Source organism: Varroa jacobsoni, unplaced genomic scaffold (genome assembly GCF_002532875.2).
Source record: "Varroa jacobsoni isolate VJ856 unplaced genomic scaffold, vjacob_1.0 scaffold_1326, whole genome shotgun sequence".
NCBI classification, from domain to species: domain Eukaryota; kingdom Metazoa; phylum Arthropoda; class Arachnida; order Mesostigmata; family Varroidae; genus Varroa; species Varroa jacobsoni.
In genome coordinates this window covers 86,696-110,477 of record NW_019214228.1, presented here as the reverse complement: position 1 = coordinate 110,477, position 23,782 = coordinate 86,696, and the positions used below count along the sequence as shown (strand labels likewise).

Sequence of the window (23,782 nt, the reverse complement as noted above, 5' to 3'; positions counted from 1 at the left end):
CAAACCTAGCGTCCGCAGCCAATATAAGGAACGCATCTTCCATGTCCTCGAAACTAAATAGCCCGCCACGCGATTTACCCTTATTGGGGCTCATATCGACCGAGTGACATTGGAAATTAATAAGTGCATTTCTAATTAAAGTCGACGCGTTGATAGAACGAGGTTAATTGCGACGCTACCTCTTCGAAGAAGGTGACAACAAGTTAGCCCAGATTTGGAGCTAAGCCTATTCAATCCGGTTACCCCAGTGTCCATGGCCTATAGTGGCGCCTGCAAAAACCATGCAGTGATTGATGTAGGCATTACTGATGTGCTGACAACAGAAATTGTTGGCTGAATCCAGAACTTCAGTTAACAGAGGAATAAGTATTCAGAATCCGCATCTCACACATTACAGAAAAAAGGTTCCTGTGTTCGCTATAACAGAACACTATAGAATCTGATACGAGTGTTACATGGACGAAAATCTAACATTTTTATTCCTACTAGCTAAATAAGTAATAATCATAAAGTAATAACATAATGCCGATCGGACCCACTTACTATGTTGATACTATCATTTGTCAACCCTTGCATTTGTTTAGTCTCTCGAACCATACCCAATTCCATGCATGATGAATACGTGCTCTCGTGCCTGGCTTTGTGCGTATAAACGCTTGAGTTGTCGCCATCGTTGGCTTCCACCGGGGCCTTCATAGGTGTATGCCATTTTCTGGAGATATTTAGTATCATCTGCAAGGTTTTTTGCGTGCACACGTGACTAGCTCAATGGCAAGGTAAAAAAGTCGAACGGTTCTAATTTAGAAGCAGCAGTACTTGAAGATGTTTGCTTTCGGGTAGAAGGGTTGGCTTTTATCATCATGCAATCCGCTTACAAGGCCTACATTAAATCGCGAATTTCTATTTTTTACATAGGATGATGCGATTTATTTAATAATGCTAGTAATAATTGAAGAAGATTGATGTCGTTATAAATAGAAAAGCACCTTAGCTGGGCCTCCCTGCGCGGCACATGCAGAGCGACTACTAACATGGGTTTATCTAGTGATCCTAAAGGTCGTGCGGCTCAGTGAAGAATGTAAGAGAAAAAAACGGATATGGCAATAAGTTTGTGAGCAATAGAGACCCTGCTGTCGGCAGCTTCTTTACGATTGTAGTGAAGAAATACCGAATCAATAACGACGGCCAAAACTATAATAATACTCATAGTAAAACTAGAATAGTCAACGTTGACACTTGGACGAGCTACTTTAATATTTAGACGGTAAGTGGAGAACAAAGCAGAGTAACTGTGCAAACATCTTCTAAATTTTACGACAGATATAAAACAATGACTATTATTATTAGCTATTATTGTTTTTTGTTGCCCTAGGCAAACACCTGTGGGATGAAGAACTACTATGTTTTTCCATTTGTAGGCCTTGTTACCATAAGCAACAGGCCGTTAAATGGTAGCTGTTATGCCCGTACCCCCTCAAAGTAGGGAGAACATATACTCATAGAACATACATAAAATTATAGCAGCAGCTCGAAGTGCCTTGCTGCTTTCCTAGAAGATCCTTACCGTATGCTTGGTGAATACTGCGCATCATCTCGTTTCCTCGTAAAACGTCTAACGGTTTTCACAGAGCAGTGTCGAGATCATTCCTATTTTCCACGAAGCGATATTTTTTGCTGATTTATGTCAGAGAAAGGAGCCAAAGTGTTGGATCAACATAGAAAACAAGCGTTATTACAAGCGCTGAAAAGCAGGAGGATGACGATAGAACAGCACAGCACTTCCGCTTTTAGAAATTAGCGATTTGTAAAGGGGACGCATAAAGATAATTTATTCGCTTTGTTCTGGTTCTGTATTTCCACCAAATTAGCTAATAGGGTGAGGTGAAGCTATCTATAGAATTAGATAAGAATAGCAATTTTAACATGGTACAATTTCTTCTCCTGGCGCGAAGCGTGTAAATTGTGTGAATTTGACGTCTGTAAACACTCGTTTGAGTTTTCCAAGTTTTTGTTAAAGTTACAAGGTACGCCGAGACGCAAGTTTTTTTTCGTTTGGCGGTAAAGCGAGCGATTAACAGCTCAAGCTGGATAAACTAGTAACAATTCAAGTCACTACTGATTTGCGCATGGTCATATAAGCAGTACGAATACGAACGGTATATGGGACAGGCAGTAGAGGTATGCGCAGCTATTTAGAGACCAATTGTTGCTATTTAAACTCCTGTTACGGGAAATGGTGTAGTTGAAAATTTTTACACATGATGCGGCCTTCAGAAGGCTGGTTCGTATTGCAACCCAGAAATTCACTCGAGGTTCGCAAAATGCTTTAGACTCCGTCGCTTATTTTGACTCCAGCCAGCTGAATGCCAAACCGAGTTCAAAATGGAATCAGGGACACGCCACTTAATTCTTCCTGCTTTGGCATTAGTGAGTGTCTATAATCATTCGTTGGTGCCCTATTTCGGGTATATCGCTGGGTCGCTAGTAAAGGCCATTCCACCTATCTTGGGATAGATTCGACAGAATGTGTGCGTACCCAGTTTAATCTAGTTAAAAGATTAATCTTTTTGCAAGGAGGATATAGCAATCAATGTAAATAATACAATGAAAATGCTCCATTATCCGTTTTAACGAGGTACTCTTTATTAGATCTGAATCCCTTTTGTGACCCTCGGCTGGCTGATATCGTCTAATGAAGAGTTGGCGGCCTGTAACTCTACCCTTCCCCAAGAACCGCTCTTTTAAAAACTTGCGACGCTTTTTTTTTTCAATTTGAATCAGACTTAAGTACGCGTTGACTAACAACAGTATCTAAGTAAGCTTTCCTGTTTTCCTATGAATCTATATATATATATATATATATATATATATATATATTAAATGGGGCTCTCGATTTCAAAATACCACAGCGTTCAACTGCTTCTCTTGCCGCCTGACAATAAAGAAGGTTCGGTTAGGTTAGGTTTCAGTGATATTGCACCTATGTGACAATAGCCTATTAGCAACAATACGGCGTTCAAAAAACGATCAGTAACCATTTTACGCAGACTATGGCACACGTTTCCGCCTTGTCGCGATTCTGACTGAAAGGAGTGTTGATCTGATACATGCAACTGGAAAACGATTGCCAAATTCAGCTACGGTTCAAGATGTACTTTCGACCTATTTACGGACGGGCAGGAAAACGCCGCATACGTTAAATGTAACGGAGTAACTGTCTTAGTCATGCATTTCATCAAATTACTGATCATTTTTTTCACATTTCAATTAGAATTCTACTCTAATGGCTTTTATGGATCGTTCACCTGCCACGATTAGATGCGTAAAACTATTCAGATGCAGCCTTGACGTAGCTTGCTTTATAAAAATCTTTTCCATCGATGAGGTCTTTGGCGAAGCTATGCTAGTGAAGTATTAGTCAATATGCGGTTATAATGTTATTATCCTTATATATGGCGAGACGATAAAAGACGTACAAATCGCGTGCAAATTCCGTGCTAACAGAGCTATATATAAACTACTTTTCTTCCTATCTTAGGTATCGGTATTATCACAAACGTTATATATGTATTAAAGTGTATTAAAGACCGTGGCATGCCTCGGTTTTTTAATATATATATATACACGTACAAAAAAAGAAGACCTCGACATTTAATATTTTAATTTAATATTTCTGTGTGAACAAGTTCTCGGAAGCGTTTCGTTGTTGTTGTTGCTGCTGCTGTTCATTGCATAGGACACGCTTTCATTAGCAAAAGAACTTTACCATCAGACATATAAAACAAAATGGCTGCCATATATGCAACTATAAACCTTAACATATGTTTGCTTACCTTTTTTTAATTAATTCCTTCTAATCACTAATTGTTTGTAGTCATTTTTGCCAATGCTGAGATTTGAGAGATTCCCAGCTCCCAGCAACGCACCTGACAAGATGCACATTAGCCACTCATATAATGCCGCCTCCATAGCATTCATATGTTTAATTATTTTCAAGTTACTCCATTGACTAGTCAGTGAGTCCTTAATTTTTATATGGTTTTCATTTTTTTTAGACCATAAAAATATATTTGAATGATTATTTGCTTGCTCGTTGTTGTACCGGCCTCAAAAGGCCGATAATAGAACGCAGATCGCATAGAAAGTTCATACGAAATTGTTGTAATGCCAAAAATACATAGCAGTATTTTTCTCCTCCGAAATCCTATCTTCTCCTTTTGTTATCATAGCGTATAAAGCCAACGCTATAAAGCAAACTTAGGATACGTGTAGCACTTAACCAATGAATTCAAAACCTTTAAAATTCCAGGGCTCGCTTTTCTGGCCATATAGACCTCTGTTAAGTAGCATACGGGTACGTTGCTGACCGCGATAATCTAATAGTTGCACGAGCTACGATGTCACCAAATATCGAAATTCGGTACGATGGTCTTGCGTTACGTCGTTTCCACCAATAAATCGTTCACCATATCCGCCATAGAAAGTGGAATTTAGTATTCTCGCCAAGAAACAACAAACGCAGTGAGAAGTTGTGTACTTAATACGGAAAAGTTCTTTGAATTTTACGACACGTATTTTTTGCCAAACATTTGGTTGACTATTGCAAAAACAACATTTTCTGTTGAGAAGTCGATCGATATTCAGCTGATTCGATTGAAACTGAATTCTATGGTAGCCGTCAATAAATGGTGGGAGATCACTCGCTAAAACACGATAGTGAAACGCGACGATCCGCAACGAGGCTTCAAAGCAAATGTGTACTTGTTCATATATAGATAATGTTGTAGACAACTAACAATTCTAATTACGATAGGCTTATAGTTGGTCATCTTTTTAATTCGTTTATCAATACATCTGATGATCTCACACTTGTAGCGCGCCACTTTTTAAAATCTAATTGACGCCGATACCGGGCAATATCGAACGCTGTATTAATTTGATCTGGTAGATAGCAAAATGTTTGTTTGTGTGCGCCTGTCGGACTCACGATATCGTTGAACAGCTTACTACTCATGAAAAGGAGTGAGTTTATTTTTACTGCGAAAGAAAGCGTCCTTATTTACAGAAAACAGCATTTGCATCTAGGTAATCTAGGACACGTCTGTAGGAGTTACGCAATAAAGCTGGCGCTAGCAGTCATAGCAGTATATATTTTCGTGTATTTCGTATTAACGACTTTCCTATTGTAGGCATGCTCAGGTGCGGTCAGCTTATTAACGAGCATAAAACGTATATATGCCTTTCCGTAGTTGTTTCGAGCGAATCGTTACCTGGCGCAAAAGATGGCACTGAGGTCGGCTTATGTAAGAGTGTTAGCCAAACGCCACCCAGATTATAGGTTGCTGCCCGAGGACCGGTAACGGAATACACCCCCGTGTAAAAATACGTTGTGTCGTTTACATTGCCAGGTAATTCAGATACGGACTGAGTGGACAACTGCACTGGTTACGCGACTATTTCTAGCATTCACAGCAATAGACGAAATACTAAGAATAGTATGCTGATACCAGGGACTGGCAGACCTTTTGAGTACATAAATAAATAGACCTTAACGTTGCTGGGAATCATTCCATGTGTACTAATAGAATACACTAACCGATGTCTCACTCCGTATGTAAAATGGCATATATGTCTTCTAAGATCATGAACACGACGAAGCTTCGAGGGTGTTTCTGCAGGTAGAGTCTAAATTTAAGCTTTGTTGGTCCCATTCAAAGATTACTATGTAAGGCATCGTAATTTGCATACTCTAGGACAAACCAAACAAGGTCGTTGGAGCCACTGTTGCCACGAGGCAAACAAATCATACCAGTGTACTCCCCAGAACCTAACCTATTTTGTGGGCTAATTTAATCTACAGCGATTCATTAATTTTCTAGAAAAGAGAACTTAAAGATACCTCTACGTTCGGCTCGATATGGAGTTACAGGGATCACCAAATGCTTTATTCAGAAAAGCCTGTCATTCAGTGAAGCTATGGAAAGCGCTCATCTTTCCAGGGAGGGCCACGATCTTGAGCAACGTAGATAACGTATTATCTGCCCTGGTCCGATAACCCTGGACGCTAAACTCCGAGCTGCATGAACTTTCAAGCGAGCTAGGTCAAGCTGTCGTGGACAGACAGAAAAGAGCTTGCACATGGCTCAACTTCGGGTGTTGTATTTTATTTTAAGAATGATAAAAAAACCGTAACACAGTCTTTTGAAAACAACGTTAAAGCTAGTACACAACAGACCAGATAAGATGATCTCTCACTTTGTCCTGATGTGTGTACCTAATGGCGTACTTACGTACGCACTATGCGTATGAGTATTCGAAAACGATTCCTGATCAAATGATAGTGTTTGCTTTTATACAGTCGCCTATAGGCATAAAGCTACTTCAGTTTGGCCCAAGATGGCCACGTAATGGTCCAACGTAAAAACTTTTATGCAACGCAGTTTGCTTTTCAGCCGGTTCCTGAAAATCTAGCTCCGAGACTCTGATGATTGAACTGTGATTGAGAATAGAATTGGTTATTTTGCATCTTTATAACTCAGTTGAACTCTCATGAACTATAAAAAAAAAAAAAAAAACAAAGATATGGCTCGCCGATGCGAAGACTCCTCCGTTTTGGAACGCAGTCAATGAATCGAGCGATCGAAATTGCACCAGCTAGAAAATCCGTATACATCTAAAGACGATTAAAACTCCAATAATATCAAAATTAAAAAGCAAATTTTCCTATGCTAAAAAATTGTGTGATTCTTACCACGCCCCATTTCGTTCACAGCAAATTAAAATTACCTAGTATGTTTCTGTTGACGGCCTCATTCAAACTATGGCGCCTCGCTTTCGATGCTTAAACACTCATTGTGCATACCTTTAATTTCTAATTTTACCATTATTTAGTTCACATTAGTTCACGCACCAGTTGCTATCAAAAATTAGTTGTAGAAAAAGAAATAGATGATGTCGCCTATTGTTGTTAATGTGTCCGTATGGGTGTTCCTACGGTCATTTGAATCGATGGTAATTCTGCTTAGCTGATTTCTTTCCTATCGAACACGTCACATGTCGTGACCGTGTCACTCTCTGTCGAACGTAACTTGGGTAAGTTTGCTGTATTATTGCTTAAAATTTGTGAAACGTTTAAGACGAAATGTTTATTAGGTAGAGAAAGAAACATTCTTTTCATCAGCTGCTCGGTAAATGAATTAAATTATTAATTCAATGAATAATCACTTTCCGAGTTTTGATTTTTTCTATAGCAGCATAGATTCAGTACGTTGATGGACATTTTTTCTAACAAAGGTAACCAATTACTGGAAAAAGAATCGTGACAGGGTCACTGACACAGAATAAGGAATCGGCTAAATCAGAATGAAATCTACGCGCAGTCTGAGAAAAATCTGTTATGCTAAAAGATCCTATTAATTAGTTTCCTCAACAACGGTCGCAAACTTTTCAAACGTCCAGATTTTAGACGAAAGATACATTCTTTTATATTTCGCTATGTTAACATTGCTTACCTGTTTGGTCGTCGGAATGACCTAGGTATTAAAAATAAAGGCCAGTTTTAGCGTAACATAAGCGCAGGGTCGTAGAGTAATAGAGACGCGATAGTAGAGTGTTCAAATAGTAGGTGGCAAACAATCGAAACCAGCAATCGGAAAGCTGGCAGCAGAAGGAAAAGATAAAAAGCAGTAAAAGAATGGCTTAGACAATACCTTGACTTTACAGAAGCAGGTAGTAAAGGTGCCCGTGAAAACCGTAATGGAACACCGTAATAAATGTAAGTTGTGCAATAGGTTCACATAGTAAGTGCAGCAATAGCTTTTTCAACCACACAGGTAAACTTGCAGTCGTATAACCAAACCTGGCAGACTTTTTATCGCATATATAAGTACCCTGCTTTATATGTACAGATAAACTAAACTGGTTATTTGACAACCGAGCTTTGTTCTCTTTATCTGTTGCCTTTAAGTTGGCCCTGGGGTCACATGCACAGAAGTAGGTAACGGACAAGATTAGCTCGATGTGTTTAGATAAGTTTACGTATGACGTTTTTTCACTAAGATGATGATTACAGGGAGGATTGTACTATAGACATAGTTCATTTAGAGTATATGACCTCGTATGCTCGGAGTGTTTGGGTCTTATCTGTGGAAATGCCTAGGAAACTTCTAATCTGCAAACAACGCAGCGTCACATTTATTCGGTATATTATACCCTATATATATAGACCCTATGTGGTACGTCAGGAAAGATGGCTGAAGCCATTAGTGTATTTGTGACCGTTGTCTGTTGGAATTTTTTTTCTCAAATATGGAACTTTACATAGTTCGAGAAAAACGGTGGCGTCTTCAAATTACTCATAGCAAATAAGGAAATGACGTCGCTTTATTATCGTAGTAAACTATATACACGTCGCCACGGGTCTAAACTTCGTAGGCTGTACCGGGCTTGGTAAATGTAGAATCTATATTTATGTACATATTCGTATATGTACACAAATAGAAATTCACTTATTCCATATGAATATAATTCATTGTAGAACAATAATCAGCTTCATCGTGGTGTTTAGGTTAATGAGGTATCCTTATCAGTACGAATCTCAAAGTTGATCTCATAAAAGTGCATAGGGTCTAGCAATGACCATCGATAGTAACATCTGATTTGTGTTGTGGAAAACCTTTTAATTACCGCTGCTTCATCTTACATTTTCTTGAGCAGGACATTTAAGGTAATGTTTTCTCCGCATACTTACAGTCTTTTCGTTCTGGTTGTTTTTTAAATTGAAATTTCTTTATAGATACACACTTCGAGTAGGACGCCTGAGAAGTTCACTGTCGTGTTTGTTGTGACATGAGATTTCTGTAGAAGGCTCCCGAATTATAAAAATAGAATTTATATTTGTATACATATTCGCGTATGTATATAAATTCATTTGTTGAAAAACACCACGTTTTATATATACTTAACTTAAATTTTTCTATAAAAATCCAAATTTACTTATTAAACGACGCACTCGTAGAATGTTTTGATATCATGTCTCTTTATGAACCTTTATTTTCGCAAAAGAAATCTTTACGATATAACCTTACTAAGAATTAGGCTATGAGCCCTGAGTTAACGAGTTACGTTTATGATAGAAAAAACTCTGAATAAATCTGCATTATAACAATGTGTTGAGTGGAGTTAATGTGAGAGATGTGCAACACGACTGCACAAATCAACGAGTTTCATACTCAATAGCCTTTCTTTAACATGAGCCAAATGAGTCTCGATGTTTCCATCGCACATGTTTCAATGTGGACATAGGTGAGATGTCTCTAGCTTGATAGGGTAATTTGTTTCTCTGAATGGACAGCTTTACATTAGTATTGACCAACGCAGATTGACAACACCTACACTGGGTTAAACTTGTGAAATTAAAGACCATTAGCTCTTATCAATTTCAGCTTTTCATTGTTTATAAGATGGCGTATTAATTTAAACTTCTATTGGATTTCAAAGCATTATAACATAAGGGTGAAGCGCAAGCCGTCGCTGAAAAGATTGGTGAAATCCTGTAGAAGAAAACGCTTTTGTCACCATCGTTGTTCCAAGACGATCATCTAGTTCAGTATCGAATATGAACTTCTTGTGTATAGTGGGTTCTTGCCCAACATGGCATCATGTGCGTTTCTATATCGTGTAGATATTGGAATCACACATACTAACACAATATTATTATTATTATTAATAATAAAAGCCATACATGGACCTTTCATTGATAAAAACGATTGTTTATAATGTGTGACATCGAGCTCCGTATACACTGGCACAAACGCGGGTTACGCTTTCGTCTAGGTCGTAAACCTCATAAAATAGGATTTAAATTACCTTATGCACAAGGAGCAGCCATTCATGATTCGACATCGTTGGCAAAAGCGCACCGTATAATCTAAAATGCTTTCCATTTCGTCTTCATCGTTCATTGTGTTTTCAACTCAAAACATTGACTTTCATTCGCGTGAGGGGTCATTAGGGATTTAGCAGATCTATATATCGCTATAAACTTTTAGTTAACGATAGGAACCGTCAATGCATCCATCTGCACCTGTAAGAGTGCATTTGCGTAAGCAGATCTGATCACCCATCTGCCTAATGATCTCTTCGTGCCCACATTACTTTCCAGATATTCAATAATTTCTACATTGAAGGACTACGGACAATTAAAACCCTTTCAATGGTTGATATGAGAGACAATAGCCGTACGTATTGAAACCAGCGGAACTACGTAAATTCTTCATGAAGAAGTTGTAGTAGAAACACTGACAAAGTAATGATTAGTCTATATGCTTACATATATATTCTATATGATTTATGCTCTAGTTACAATAGTCTTTTCCATGAAGAATAGGATTCTGTCTACGACGTGTGCTGTGATATATAATACGAACATTTCGAATATGAACATTGGTGGTGAGCACCCCCGTACGTCTGCGGCTTATGGCTGTACAAGTGGGTCTTAAGCTGGAGAATGATGTCTGCAAAAAGCTGTGTCTTAACATGGTCTACCTAAAACTGTTAGCCGATAAATACAAGTTCTTCTAAAAAATTCCCTGTTATTATGAGGAACGTGTATATTGGCCCGTGACAGAGGTCTTCCCTTTCAAAAACTGGATAAGAAGCATTAATTAATTTTCTAGTTATTAACTAACCTAACAGTTTACACTATCGTAGATGTTATCGCTCTATTTAAAAAAAAACTCCTTAGAATATCGAGAATGCCGGTCAACGAAAAACACTTGTTCTTGAATATAAACAAGTTCTTGTTGGAGCTCATGATATTGGATTAAGCATGTTGTGTATACAATAGCGCTTATTGATTTTAGACAGTAAGGTAGAAGATATGTGACAAATCTAAATGTTTTCTTCTATATTACATCTTTTTTAAAAAAAGAATACAAAAAAATATTACGGAAGTTAGCGGAGTTAATGTATCTCTTTAAAAAGGAGAGTTAGGAATTCTAGTCTTAGGTTTCACATTCTGTTAGGGAAAATAATGGTAGTTTTCGAAATCTTTGTCTCTTCTTCACATTTCCAATGTTTATTTAACTCTGTGTATTTTTCAAAAGATTCTCTCTTTCGTGAACCCATTATATATTCATTGTGTAGTGAATAAAATTTTATCGCTAGTTCAGACCCAGAAAAATTGATGTTTTTGTTGGAAGAACGCGCACTTTCGATGCCTGTTACATCTTACGTTCCGCCCAGCCCGAACAGCTGCTGAGAGTTCGGGATATATTTTCATCTGATCCGGACAACTGCTTAAAGGCGGTTTGCTGAATACAGTAGTATTGTCTTGAGCATGGAAAAACCCTTTTTGTTTCCGTCAGCCATCCAACGTCGACGGAGACTATCTGAAAGTATTTCTGATAGAAGACTGCCGGCAAACAACATTGAGTCGCCTGAGAAGATGATTCGCAATTATATATCTATGGCCAGCCAAATCCTTTCGATAAGCTGCATTGTAGGTTCTGTGAAGAGTCTTTTTAGACCCTTTTTTTTTTATTGCCCTCTCAGCATCTCTCCCAACAATACGCAGCCATACAGGCATATTTGTGATACAGATTTTTACGGGTGATCAGAGACAGAGGTGTCAATACGAAAGGCATGTATGGCCTGTGGAGATTAGCACAAGCCAAAGGTCAAGTCAGATCCAAATCAGATTACCAAAACGACCCTGACTGGTGTTAAGTGGTTTACATGTTAAGAGATACTGATGAGAAACGAGTCGATAAAAATCGGAATATCGCCCAGTTACATCGAATAAAACCCTTCTCTTCCGCAAGAATGCTAGGCTAAACAATGCAAAGGTCGTCAAAGCTGTCGCGTAGGAGCTTCGATAAAAGGTTATTTGCACCTGCATATTTTCTAGAGGTCTCATGAATAGAGTCCCCCTTTTTCTCCGATCGCTGGAAGATGAAACTCGTAATAGCGCATTTAACAATAAAGCGAGCTTTAAAATCACGACAGACGAGTTCTTCAACAGCAAACCAGGAAAGATTTGGCATACGCAGCATAAGGAAATTGATTGGTGATGGGACAAGGTTGTACAGAGAGACTATCGAGTGACTCCGTATTTTCTTTAGAGTAAGAACCGCCATTATTTTTCTGCTAAAGCGATGCGTATAATTCAACTAACAGCATAAGTTCTCTCTCTCTCTCTCTCTCTCTCTCTTTCTCTCTCTCTCTCTACGTTAGAATAGGTGTACGCACGATTAGATTGTGTTCGAACTTCGACGGCCCCCAACGGTTTAGTGTGCTATAAATTTGATAGATTCTGAAATGACAGCACACAGACCTTTTCCAAAGTCATGAGCTCAGGTTAACCAAATCCATAATCAACCATCTTGGATTTTACAGTCGATTTTTGGCAAAGTGCAAGTGTTTATTTTGTGCCGGCTGTGCTGCGTAAGCATCCATCAGAGAATGAAAGAAAAAATAGCAAAATGTTTCAGTCGAACACATAGATACACCATCCTTTTGAATTCCTACACAAATGATTTAGGTATCCGTTATATAGGGATATGCGTTCGAATAACTCATAAACTGTACAGCATTCAGAGCTACTATTATGTGTGTATTTACCATTATTTTACTTAAATTACTTGAGGCAATATATGCGTACTAAGCTACCGCGACTCTTTTCTGCAAGATCGAAATGGTATAAAATACAGAAACATCCCAATCATCGTCTCCGACAATAAAAAACTATAAAAGGTCACTTCCATTCAAACCTTGAAAGGTTTGCTTTCTTATTAACTACAGTAATTATACGATATGCAGATAGAGAGGGCGACGAAAGAGTACTTACGGAGCATAAAAACCAACGCTGGTTTAACAAACAACCTAATTCGAATGAGAGCACAGAATGCCGATAACCTCGGTGCCATAAGTTCTTCTTCAATGACTTGATTGGTAACAGATAGAGACGAAGCACAAATATTAAGTAAATATATGTACACAAAACTCGCTCGATTTGCCAGCCCATTAGCAGAAACAACTATCTTAATAAATTGTTTACTTCGCGTGTCGAGTATATCTAAGCAGAATTCGAAAACCTCACTTTAAAGATATCGGTGTGGAAACATGGCAACAGAAACACCAGAAACCATGCTTTTCATGATTGCTTCCGCGCTTCGTTCTGAGGCGTCACAATCATATGTGTTCTGAGTACGATATAAACTAGCTACGATCCGCTGCTAGGGTCATAAAAGTATAGACAACAAGTTAACTTTTTTCTGCCTTGTAGAGAGCTCGAACAGGTTCTAGACATGAGATTGAAGGACGCAAGCTGATAGACAAATAAGGACACATAGAAGAAAAGTAGTGTGAGCATCAGTTTTTCTCGTCCTTCTAGTCAATACCTGAGACGCGCCGTAATGCGCAGAACGTAGTATACAAAAATACAAACTAAACCTAACCTATGAATAGAGAATAAACAATTCGAAGATTCATTGAAATGCTGACAGTTCCCATGAGAACGATATTTGGTCGTTAAAAGTGTACGACTACTAAATATATATGAAGTTTAAGAATCGGATTGGTGCTGAAATTTTAAGCTGGTTACTTGTAAGTGGCTTTATGGCAGCATAGCTAATAAGTGGCTAGACTATAAAAAGCCAATTTTTGCGCTATTCTATAGCTGAGACAACTTACTGTACAAAGTTGAGGGAATCGAGAAGACTGGAAATCGCATCTATAATTTACGTATCTATCTATTTCAAATATGGTTATTTAAATAATTTTCGGACTAATAGTGTTATAGGCGCATACTATGCCGTCTGTTTTAGACTATCTAAATGTGACACAAAGTTCGCATTAAATTAAGAACAAAAAATGTTTTTTCCTTTTCAGCACGTGAGCTTTTGCTCTAAACGTTTTCGCTACTGTCTGCTCAGTCGATACGCTATGGTTTCAAGCAATCATCCCCAGGCCGCGACGTTTGTAATCGTTTGTTTCCTACCCCGTTGTTTGCTGCTGCAAGTGTGTGCATATTTCAATGTAACTGCACTTCCGGCGCTCTAATCAGACGCCCCAACGCCGGCTGGCGGATGATATGGTCCCAAATCTATACAGCCATGACCACCCCACCCTTGAAAACTCGCAAATGCTACGACAACAGACGGTTCCATTATGCACTCCGTATATTGGAAATCGCTTAGTGTTCCCATTCGACACTTAATTCATCGTGATTCGAGCTCGACGAAGGTGATAGTGTCGTGTTTAAATACGCTGGAGTGGGGTCTCTCGTGCCGAAGAAGAGAGTACGTAGAAGATGTGTGTGTTAAACATTACATGTGAGCAAATTATTGATTTTAGGCAGAAACTTCATGGTTAACGAAAGTAGCATCTAATGAGATCTGACAATAGTTGACTGCGGAAGTCAATAAGGAAGAAAAACGAGAATGACTGCTGTCCTAATTAGCGTACACTGGATCCAGGTATTACTAGAACGGATCCTGTATGCATATCGATCTTACCATCCAAAACCACCATAGATTGCCGTTTCAACCTTTAACAGACGTCTATTTCACAATTCTTCTTCGTACTTATAAACAAAGCTGTAAACTTCAACCAATTTGTACGTTTATGCAATTGTCACTTGGCATAGTTTGGGGCGACTCTGCTTTATCAGTTTTTCAGTTTTTTTTTTTTCTAGCGTCAATGTAGTTGTCTCAGGCACACTCAGTAATGTTGACTGCAGCCCTGTCCTCTGAGTTAGAGTTCCGTAGGGGCTCGTACCGCGGTCTATGGAGATCTGGGAGCTTTGTGTTCAAGCAAACAGTGGGTCTCACTACACAAATGATGGTAGGATTGGACTATGGTAGACTCAGTGAACGGGTATGAGGACCAAATGGTTTTGAGATTCTGTTCAGTCACTGTTGTTACTGACGTCATCCTTCATGGTGTACCATAGCGGCTTGTCGCTGTGGTGACTCTCGATTCTGCTGTTGTTATAGTACATGAGATACATTAGGTCATTTCGGTCAGAGCCTCAGTTGTGGCCGTAGCAGTACACTAGTACTCGCGGGGCGACTAAATGGGATAGAGGAAAGCAAAGCTGGGATGGTGGGGAAAGTTCCAGCTGTAGGGCTACCGAGTGAGGACGGTAGAAAGTCGGAGGGAACAGAAAAAGGCAGGAGAAAGGACGCAATAGGTCGGGCTTTATTTGCAGCCAGCTGCCTATTCTCAAACCACCCGCTCGTCTGCTGTCTGAGAGCTCGCAAAGGAACGACCGTCGGTCCTTAACCAGTGTTAAGGCTAACGAGACTTCTACGTTTTTCAGCGTTCCGCCTTTACTGCGACTTTCCATTCCCCTTCTCCCATTCCACAGCACCTCCTCTACCGATCTCACACCCCAAAAGCTTTGTCCCACTCTTACGTTAGTAAAACGGCGTCCAATGGAAGCTGTTTTCCCCATCTTTAGCCTCTGAGACGCCTCATCGTCCCAACAGACGCTGAAGCAGTTGGTAAGAGCGCTAGAGCGATTTCTTGCCGGCATGTACATATTCTTCTGACCTTTTCGCCATCATCCCGCACTACTGGCTGTGGGATAGTAGCCTGCAACGCTTTTACTGCAACCCATCTTGCTGCACGTTCTGACCGGATAAGGGCACGCGTCCACGTAAAAGAGAGATTAGCCGACTTGTTCCCCAAAGGACCGCAGGCAAGTAGCCGGAACGACAGAAGTATTTATAATTTTTACTTCCCCCATACCTTTTCTCGGATCTACTCTTGTTTTCATCATCATTTTCACCCAGTCCTGCCGTTCTTTGTCCGCTGGTTTACTTTCCCTATCTCGCTGTCATACACTTCGTCCTTCCGTTAATGCTGCTCGAATTGCGTGCAGCGTTTCGGTTGTTCAGCCCGTAGGAGCGTAAATGAAGCAAATACTGCGTTTTTCTCTTTCGTTATTATTAACGAGAATAAAACGATGGGGACAGCAGAAAATTATCAGGATAACATTTATTGTACTGTACGGATTTTTTTTTTTTCCGGAATCCATTTTGGGAGTTTGTTGTAATGGCCATGATGTGAAATTATTGTTAAGGACAAACAAATCGCTAAACTGGTTACGTATGTGACTTCTAAAATGTGTCAGACGGCAAATTACTACAGACGGATCAAACAATGTAAAAGCCAACGAAACCTGAACAACTGCACGGGCACCAGTTTGCACTCACCCTGTTTTTAGCTGCAGGCTACAATATAATAACTTACAGCTAAAAGTAGTGAAATACAAGTTTAATGCTTCAGGCAAATTGAAGCGTGATTCCTGTGCAAAGCCGTTCTTTGAATATAACGAGTTAACAGAATTCTCAATGAAACCTTTTCAATGATGGTAAAACCTATCAAGTTTCAGGTGACCACGGTTAAGTTAGTTGCCTAGGATGAATGGCCATGGCCATGAATATGCCATGGTTTGTTCTTATAGTGCTGAAAAGTTATCACTTTTTTTTGTGATGACTTCGGCTATGAAGATGTGCTTCCACTAAATTACACTCGATCATAGATGTTCATATACATGCTCATAGAGACTGATTAAAATTGTTTAAAACGGTACGATTCCTTCGAAAGTCTTTATCCATGCTCCACCATTAGGTGTCTCTATTATTTACACCATATTCTTTGACATCGAGTACTTTTTTCAAGGAAACATGTGCTTATTTTCACAGCTGGAAGGATGATCTTTGGCATAAACATTTTATATTCAGAATAAATCAAGTTAAATTGTTTAAATTTTCAATATGCAAACCAAGTCTATGTTGAAACACTAGAGATACCTTTGCAACATATTTTCATGTCGTGTTAATATCAAGACCAGTGTTTACTTTGTTAATTAGCTAAGTATTGATTTAAAAACGTGCCGACATTAAGGCATTTCAAACAGTTATTGAAAGCTGTGCAGGAAAGTCTTTTGACATCCAACGGCCAACACATTCAAGAGAATGGAAAGTACGTGCACACGGTAGGCGTACCTTTGTATTGTCATAATGTAACTGCAGTAGAACAATATCTTCCTCTAATATACAGCGTTCCGATTCATTTATGGATTTACCGGTTTCTAAATGCGTCTCATAGGCTATCGGCAAAAACTCCGAGCTATAAGGAAATCGAGATGGAGAGAGATGTCATCAAGACGTGGGGTGCCGCTTCCCCTAACGAAATATTTAAATTTCAGGCGACAAACCCCTTTGGCAGCTGTCGAACTCTGGTCCACACTCGGTTTTATAAGTCCGATAGGAGTTGACTGCCCGACTGGCTGCCTGACCTCCTCTTGACGCACTATCCATTTGCCTGGGAACCATGTTAGCCGTAGAGTGAGCGAGAACGCACGAGGCGGTGTGAAGCCCATATATCGGGTTTGGTAGGCAGTTGTCGTATGGCGCCCCGCGGTGAGACGTATGAGGCGTCCACAAGGCTAAAACTGTTCGCAGATGGCAACGACGCGTTGGGGCGGGATAACTGCATAGTGGCAGGTGGCCCTGCGTGTAAGGCCTACTGTTCCTGTCGCAAAGGGGTCGTAGAGATAGCAGTAGAAGGTAGAATACGGAGTGGAACGATGGGGTGACGTGGGATGTGATACGCAGCTGCAACCCGACTAAACACTGAACCTTTTATTCAACGATATATTAATAACACACAGTGTATATGAGCACGGTGTATTGTGTTCGATGTTTATATGAACATGACAATCTATTCTCTGGAACGAATTGCGGCGAATACTGCTGTGGACACTTATTATGAGAGAATGATCATAGGTTGAGCCTTGTTTGGTGGCCTTAGATTCAATCCTTTCGATTTTTTAACTATCAGCTGCAGTTCATAGTCAACATGAAAACAAATCGGATTTGCGATGCGTAAACAAGCTTAAAAGGCTGTAAAAAAAAGTATTTATTCATCTTAATACTGATCTTTTTCAGATTTTAGTACCTGTGTACAATACATTCTTGTTAAAAAAAAATACATATATATACGTATACGTATATAAATGAATGGAGAAATATTTTTCTATGACGGTCCTCTTTATCTGTGGACTATTATTGCTTTCATACGCAGGAAGCTGAGGATGTCGGCGTGATAAACGTGTGAGTACATAGTGCCGAGTCCTATGCTATTGCTGGCCTATTGAAATTGTTTAATATATAACAGCCGATGATGATTGTAATTATGAAAGTGTTTGTAAAAAGTGTTAAAATCTCACGCGCTGCCTCGAAATGTAGACTTCTCTCTCTAAAATATAAAGGGAATTGTTGTTTTTTATAATCAGGCACAGGTTTGCCTACATTCCTCACCTTACAGTTATTATATAAGCGTATCAGATCAATAGGTCAATAATGTCAAGAAATGTTGGTTCAATTACGGACTATATTTATGGTTGTTTACGCGTTTTTAAATCACTTCTTTGTTTGTTGTGGCTGTTTTCTAGTAATAGCTATCAGTGCACATCTTCTGTATAGGGGTAACTAAAATCCCTTTTTTGGCCAACTTAAGCCTATTTCTGTCTCTCTCCATATTGTTGTTAAAATAGGTTGTGTTAAACCATTTAGGCTAAAATAAGCATCCATATTTAAAGATCGCTGTAGCTTCCATGAAAACTTTTGGCATTATCTGAATGCTGTTACACGAAAATTCCCTTGTCGAGATTCCCTTGTTGTGGACATTCAGAGAAACGTACGGTGTGTTACGTAAAACTTTGATGGTCGCATCGATCCCTTAAACACTTCGCCTAACTAGAATCTTCCCGGAAATATCAAATAAGGAAACTTAGATTTCGCATTTGATAACGCATTAAATGCTGTACGTTAACGGATTCAGGAATTGCGAGCCGTCTGCACAACGGGAAATCTAAACGCCCTCTTCACCCTATAGAGATTTGTTAGCATCCAAATCCCCTGTATCTGCGACAATTTTAATTCTGATGAAACACTTTTACGGCATTGGACCACGTTTGTTATACACATATCGTGCCCACGTCAAGTGTCTGCTAGCCTAATAAGAAATGCTATTACTCAACATAAAACACTACGGCTTAGATGTGTGCTAACAACGCCATGCACGCATCACGATGCCGCCTTCGTTTTGTTCTCCTTTTACTTCAAAGTACAGATATCAATACGCTCCTTAGCTGAATATTAAAGGAAGCCATTGTAAAAGAAAACTGATTCAATATGATCGATCTGATAGAAATAATGTAACAAGAGGACACAATGGAAAGCTTCTTCGGTTTCCCTTGCAAGTAAAACATTTAGCAACAATATGTACCATTATTATTAGTTGTCATGTTATCAGAAGAAATTTAACAGATCATTGCGCGAATCGACAACAGACACCTGCGTGCAGGTTGGTTTGGACCACTAGCTAAGAAAACCATAGGCATCGATCGTACAAGCCTTCTCCCGGTACGGACGACTTACTACAAATAGAATTCTCTTTGTGCTGTTTTCTTGTATTAATCCATCCTTAATTTTTCATTATTAATTAATTCGTAGTAATTTTTCTTGCTCAATGTACACACCTATTATCCAGCAAACCGCTTTCGCTTCTGCACTGAAACAAACTTTCGCTTGAACTACATTCTACCCTCTTGGCAATAGTCATCACTGGTTATATTTTCTAACAATAAATTAATTGCTCAGCCTTTCTGTCATTTTTAGCTTTCACGATCTTTCGTCCAAACCCAAATGGCGTAGCTGAGTTAATTTCAATATTACCTGCCCTGAGGCATGACGCTTATCGGTCCTTTCCATCGAGCTACGGAGGCCATCCTCGCCTCGCTGTTTGTTGATCTATCTTTTGGCTGAACTATAGAGGAGTATTTCAAAACTCTTCGAAGACTCGCTGGCTAGCGAGCCAGTCAGCTACCAAGCGTTTTCGAAACACGGCTCCAGTTGACGATGCAACTCCAATTGTGGTATTTCCCCATATTGCCCAACACTTAATGTTAGTATAGGTAGGTGTTTGGAGGAAGTGATGCCAAGGGAATAAAAACGACCGGCGTTCAACAGTCCAGCTGGAGTCGATATTTTCAGTAGATTAGCTATATCCACGTATCCAAAGAATGATATATTATTAAATTCGCGTTTAGATTGTGTTGAAATTGGGTCAGCGGCTTGGGCCGCCCACTGATTCTACAGAATAAAATTTGTTAAGATAGTAATATGCATAATCATAACAACATGCGCTTATAATGGAGGTACTGCTTAGAATATTCAATCCTGTTTTTTACGTGTCGTGATGAAGAGTCCATCCAATATGGCGAAACAAATTATATCGATGACCCTATACGCAAACGAATCGCTAGCAGTTGTTGAAACTGTTCGATAAAAACGACAGCGTGACGTGTTTTGGTCTTGCCACACCTTCGATAAGGAATATTTATTTTCCAATATTAGACTCTAGTATATTTTGTCTAGAAGTGTTTGATGAGAGTTGTCATGAGATGCTACATATAGTGTAGAGGACGGTAACGGCATTCATCGGCGTAAATGCTATTTTAACAAAAGAATCGGCACAGTTCTATATATATATGTATATATATATCTAATGGCCAGTTACGGCAAAAACAGAGAATACTATTACTATTTAGTTTGTGTGAGAATCTCAATGGCAGGATCCAATGTCCCACCTTACAAAAGGATAAGGTTACTTCTCGATGTGCTAACGGTTTCTTTGTGTACAGCAGCTCTGTCTTGAAGCATATTTGATTTCATAGAATACAAGTAATAAGTTGTTTTTTTTTTTTTTTCGAAACCGGTCTGATTTGGTTTTTGTTGAGAGAAACAAAACGATGAAGCAATGAGAAATGAGATAGGGTCATTTTAAATAAGAATTCACGCAAAAGCTGAGAAAGAAGGCTATGTTAGCCCAATAATACGAGGCGGCTAGTTTTCTTAGTAAACTGTTGGACATCAGTTACCAACATTTATACAAAGGTTAGGCTAAAAGTTGTTTTGATAATTGGAGAGTTCCAAAGTGGCCTGATAAAATCGCACAAGGTATATTAGTTGTTGACATAAAAAGAACATTTAACTGTGCAACATACTTGTAATAAGGACACATAATAATTCCTATCTAAATATTACAATGTCGTGGCGTTAGTATATATTTCAAATTTCCGGACGCAACTGAATTGATTAGAAACACCCGACTGCACAGACACGTGTGGACGGATTTGTAGAGCGAACCTTTACGAGTTTATCAGATAAAAACGTTGCCTAGCTGTACGGCCAATCTACAGCGCACAATTTCGTGCACAAATCCTATATTGGCTCAGTCTACCACATTCGTTTCGCACTAGATAAACCAACGTATGTGCGTTTCGTCATAACGAAACGCATATACGATACCTTGCCGCCACCTTTAAGGCTTAACATTGCAGCGAAAAAGTTCACGAACAGGATAGAAAGAAGCCAGAAGGCGATCTCTGCCCTCGGCAAGTAACAGAAATGGTGATTGTTTGACGATTGAAGAAACTCTTCTTGTCATTAGGAACGCTTGCCTACTATTTAAGGAGTGCTTCCGCTGCCACGCTGGTTTATTTGCAGCGAGCTGCAAAAGGTACATCAGTCAAGGGGCGAATATCACGCACAGCCTAGTCCTGCCCAGGTGGTCTAGCCGAACTTCTCCATTTTTTTTCTCTAACCTTTTCGTCAAACCGCACCACTGTAAGTGTTACACACATGCCTTTTCTGTATGTACTGTCGTACAGCCTCTGGGAACAAACACAAACTCATAGGAGTAGTAACGTGCGTTTTTACGTATAGTACACAGGGGCAAATGGAGCGCAGGGCCAGATACCGCAGGGAGTACCGCGGACACGAAAACGGGGTTTCTCTTAAACTTTCCGTACAGCAGTGGTGACGTGGTGCAGTGGAACATATAGCTTGTCCATTGACTGAAGCACATACTGCAGTATATAACGTGTCAAAAGTGAGGCGAGGTTGGTATGGCCGGATAACAGCATTGACAGCGCTAGTGCAGGTTTTATGCTAGTAGCCAAGTTGAGGCTCCGTTGGTAACTGCTGTCCTTGACTATGTATCTTGCGCCTTAGATGTACCCATATCGTTCTCATCCAATATAAGAGGGAGGAAGAAGATCGAAACAAGCAAATACAGTTGGCTGACAAGGGCTTTTTGTGAGTTCGGCTTTTCTATCTGGGTATGACTTTACGACTACCTAGATTCGAAAAATAAGGTCCTTTTATATAAAAAGATGGGACTCTGACATTCCAAGCTTATCTAACTTAATAACTTTTTTTTCCTTATTCTTTGTCCTTTTAAATTTATCTAAAATGCATTTTATTCAAAATGGCATTTTATGGAAAATACCAGCACATAGTGCGATCCGAACAAATGGCTAAGCCTGAAATATCCTAGGATCAGGCCCGGCAAGATATGCACGTTCATAAATTATAAACAGTATATTTGTGGAAAGGTTAGTAATATGCTACATATAGCACGAATACCTAAGCTGGTCGAGATCGCTCGCAGCATGCTTGTAAATAATATACTTACACGCAGGTTACCCAGTACTTCATAAAGCGGTATCTCATATATCCACAAGTTATCCGTGAATGTACCGTCTTTGCGCCTGTGAACGCAGGTCGAAGTGTTCAACGTTAGAGAAAAGTTTTGTCGATTATGTTCCATGACTTTTGCAAACAAAAGTTGACACTTGCACATTTCTGTATTTAATAAAGTAAATTCGACTATGAAATAAAAAAAAAACCGAAAACAACCTGAAAACCGATTGACTCCATTATAGTGTTTCTTCATAAGGAGATGGTGGGAACCATTGAACGTGCCTGTTATTCCTAGAAACTAATGTGTATAGTTAGGCTATTCGCGGAGGGCCCGACTCAATTTGGGCTGTTGTTAACTGGTTGCAACGGTGTCACAAATGCGCAACCAGAAACTGGCACCAACGGAGAAAAACTCATTCCGAAAAGCGGGCAAGCAGATTCATGGCCATGGAGGAAAACGGACTTCGACATCGGAATTGGGGCAAAGGCCAGCTATTCACGCAAGACGAAGCATCATTGACGCAGTTAGCTTTTTTGGTTACCTTAAATCGACAGTCCTCGGCATCAAAAATGGGTACACGGTTGCAGAAGAAGACAGAGCCAGTTCCAGCACAGCTTAATAGAGAGTCGACAATAGACAAAGAAAAAACAAACTGCGGACACTAGGGTTAATTTATGCTGCCCAAAAGTGCATTTCGGACGATCATTTCGTTCCGATTAGGTTGTTAGCAAACACGTTTCTTGCAAACAGAGCCACCGTGTACAGGGTTCTTCACGAAGACGTTAGGTGTACAGTGGGTGTCATAACAGTCAGACCGATGATCTTTGAAGCCAGTAAAATCAAGATGATTTCGGCAGGAAATCGTCTTCAATTTATCTCTGCGGAGAAGATATTTACACTTGACACCAATATGAGTCGCCGAAATGATCGCTGGCTTGCTGACGATTCAGAAAATGCTTCCGTTGTGGGTCGAAAGAAAATTTGCGGCCGAAGAGCATGCTCTGCATCACATTATACGGCCAGTAGTTCGTTCGAAAAGCCAAAGTCACCAATAGAAAACTTTATCTTTGTATTCTAGAACTGTTTTGTGCTCGGTTAACAACTACGGCATATAAAGAAAAGCCATACGGACGCCAGTAAGATGGTACGTCGGCTGCATGTTCTGACGCAGTACAGCCAGATTCTAATCTATCAAGTTGTCCATTGAGTAAGAATCTAA

General features: G+C 39.6%; 2 long non-coding RNA genes across 2 annotated transcripts; one reads left to right on the top strand and one right to left on the bottom strand.

The window, feature by feature from the left end:
- Nucleotides 1-572: 572 nt before the first annotated feature.
- LOC147752307 (uncharacterized) lies at nt 573-4,803 on the bottom strand. The gene is made up of 3 exons (XR_015314391.1): nt 3,834-4,803; nt 1,565-1,674; nt 573-732 (listed from the first exon to the last, which is right to left on the bottom strand). It is a non-coding gene; the product is annotated as an uncharacterized LOC147752307 (long non-coding RNA).
- Nucleotides 4,804-4,907: 104 nt separating this feature from the next.
- On the top strand, nt 4,908-6,579 carry LOC111268868 (uncharacterized). Its single transcript, XR_002685430.2, has 3 exons — nt 4,908-5,022; nt 5,250-5,408; nt 5,930-6,579. It is a non-coding gene; the product is annotated as an uncharacterized LOC111268868 (long non-coding RNA).
- The last annotated feature ends 17,203 nt before the right edge of the window (nt 6,580-23,782 follow it).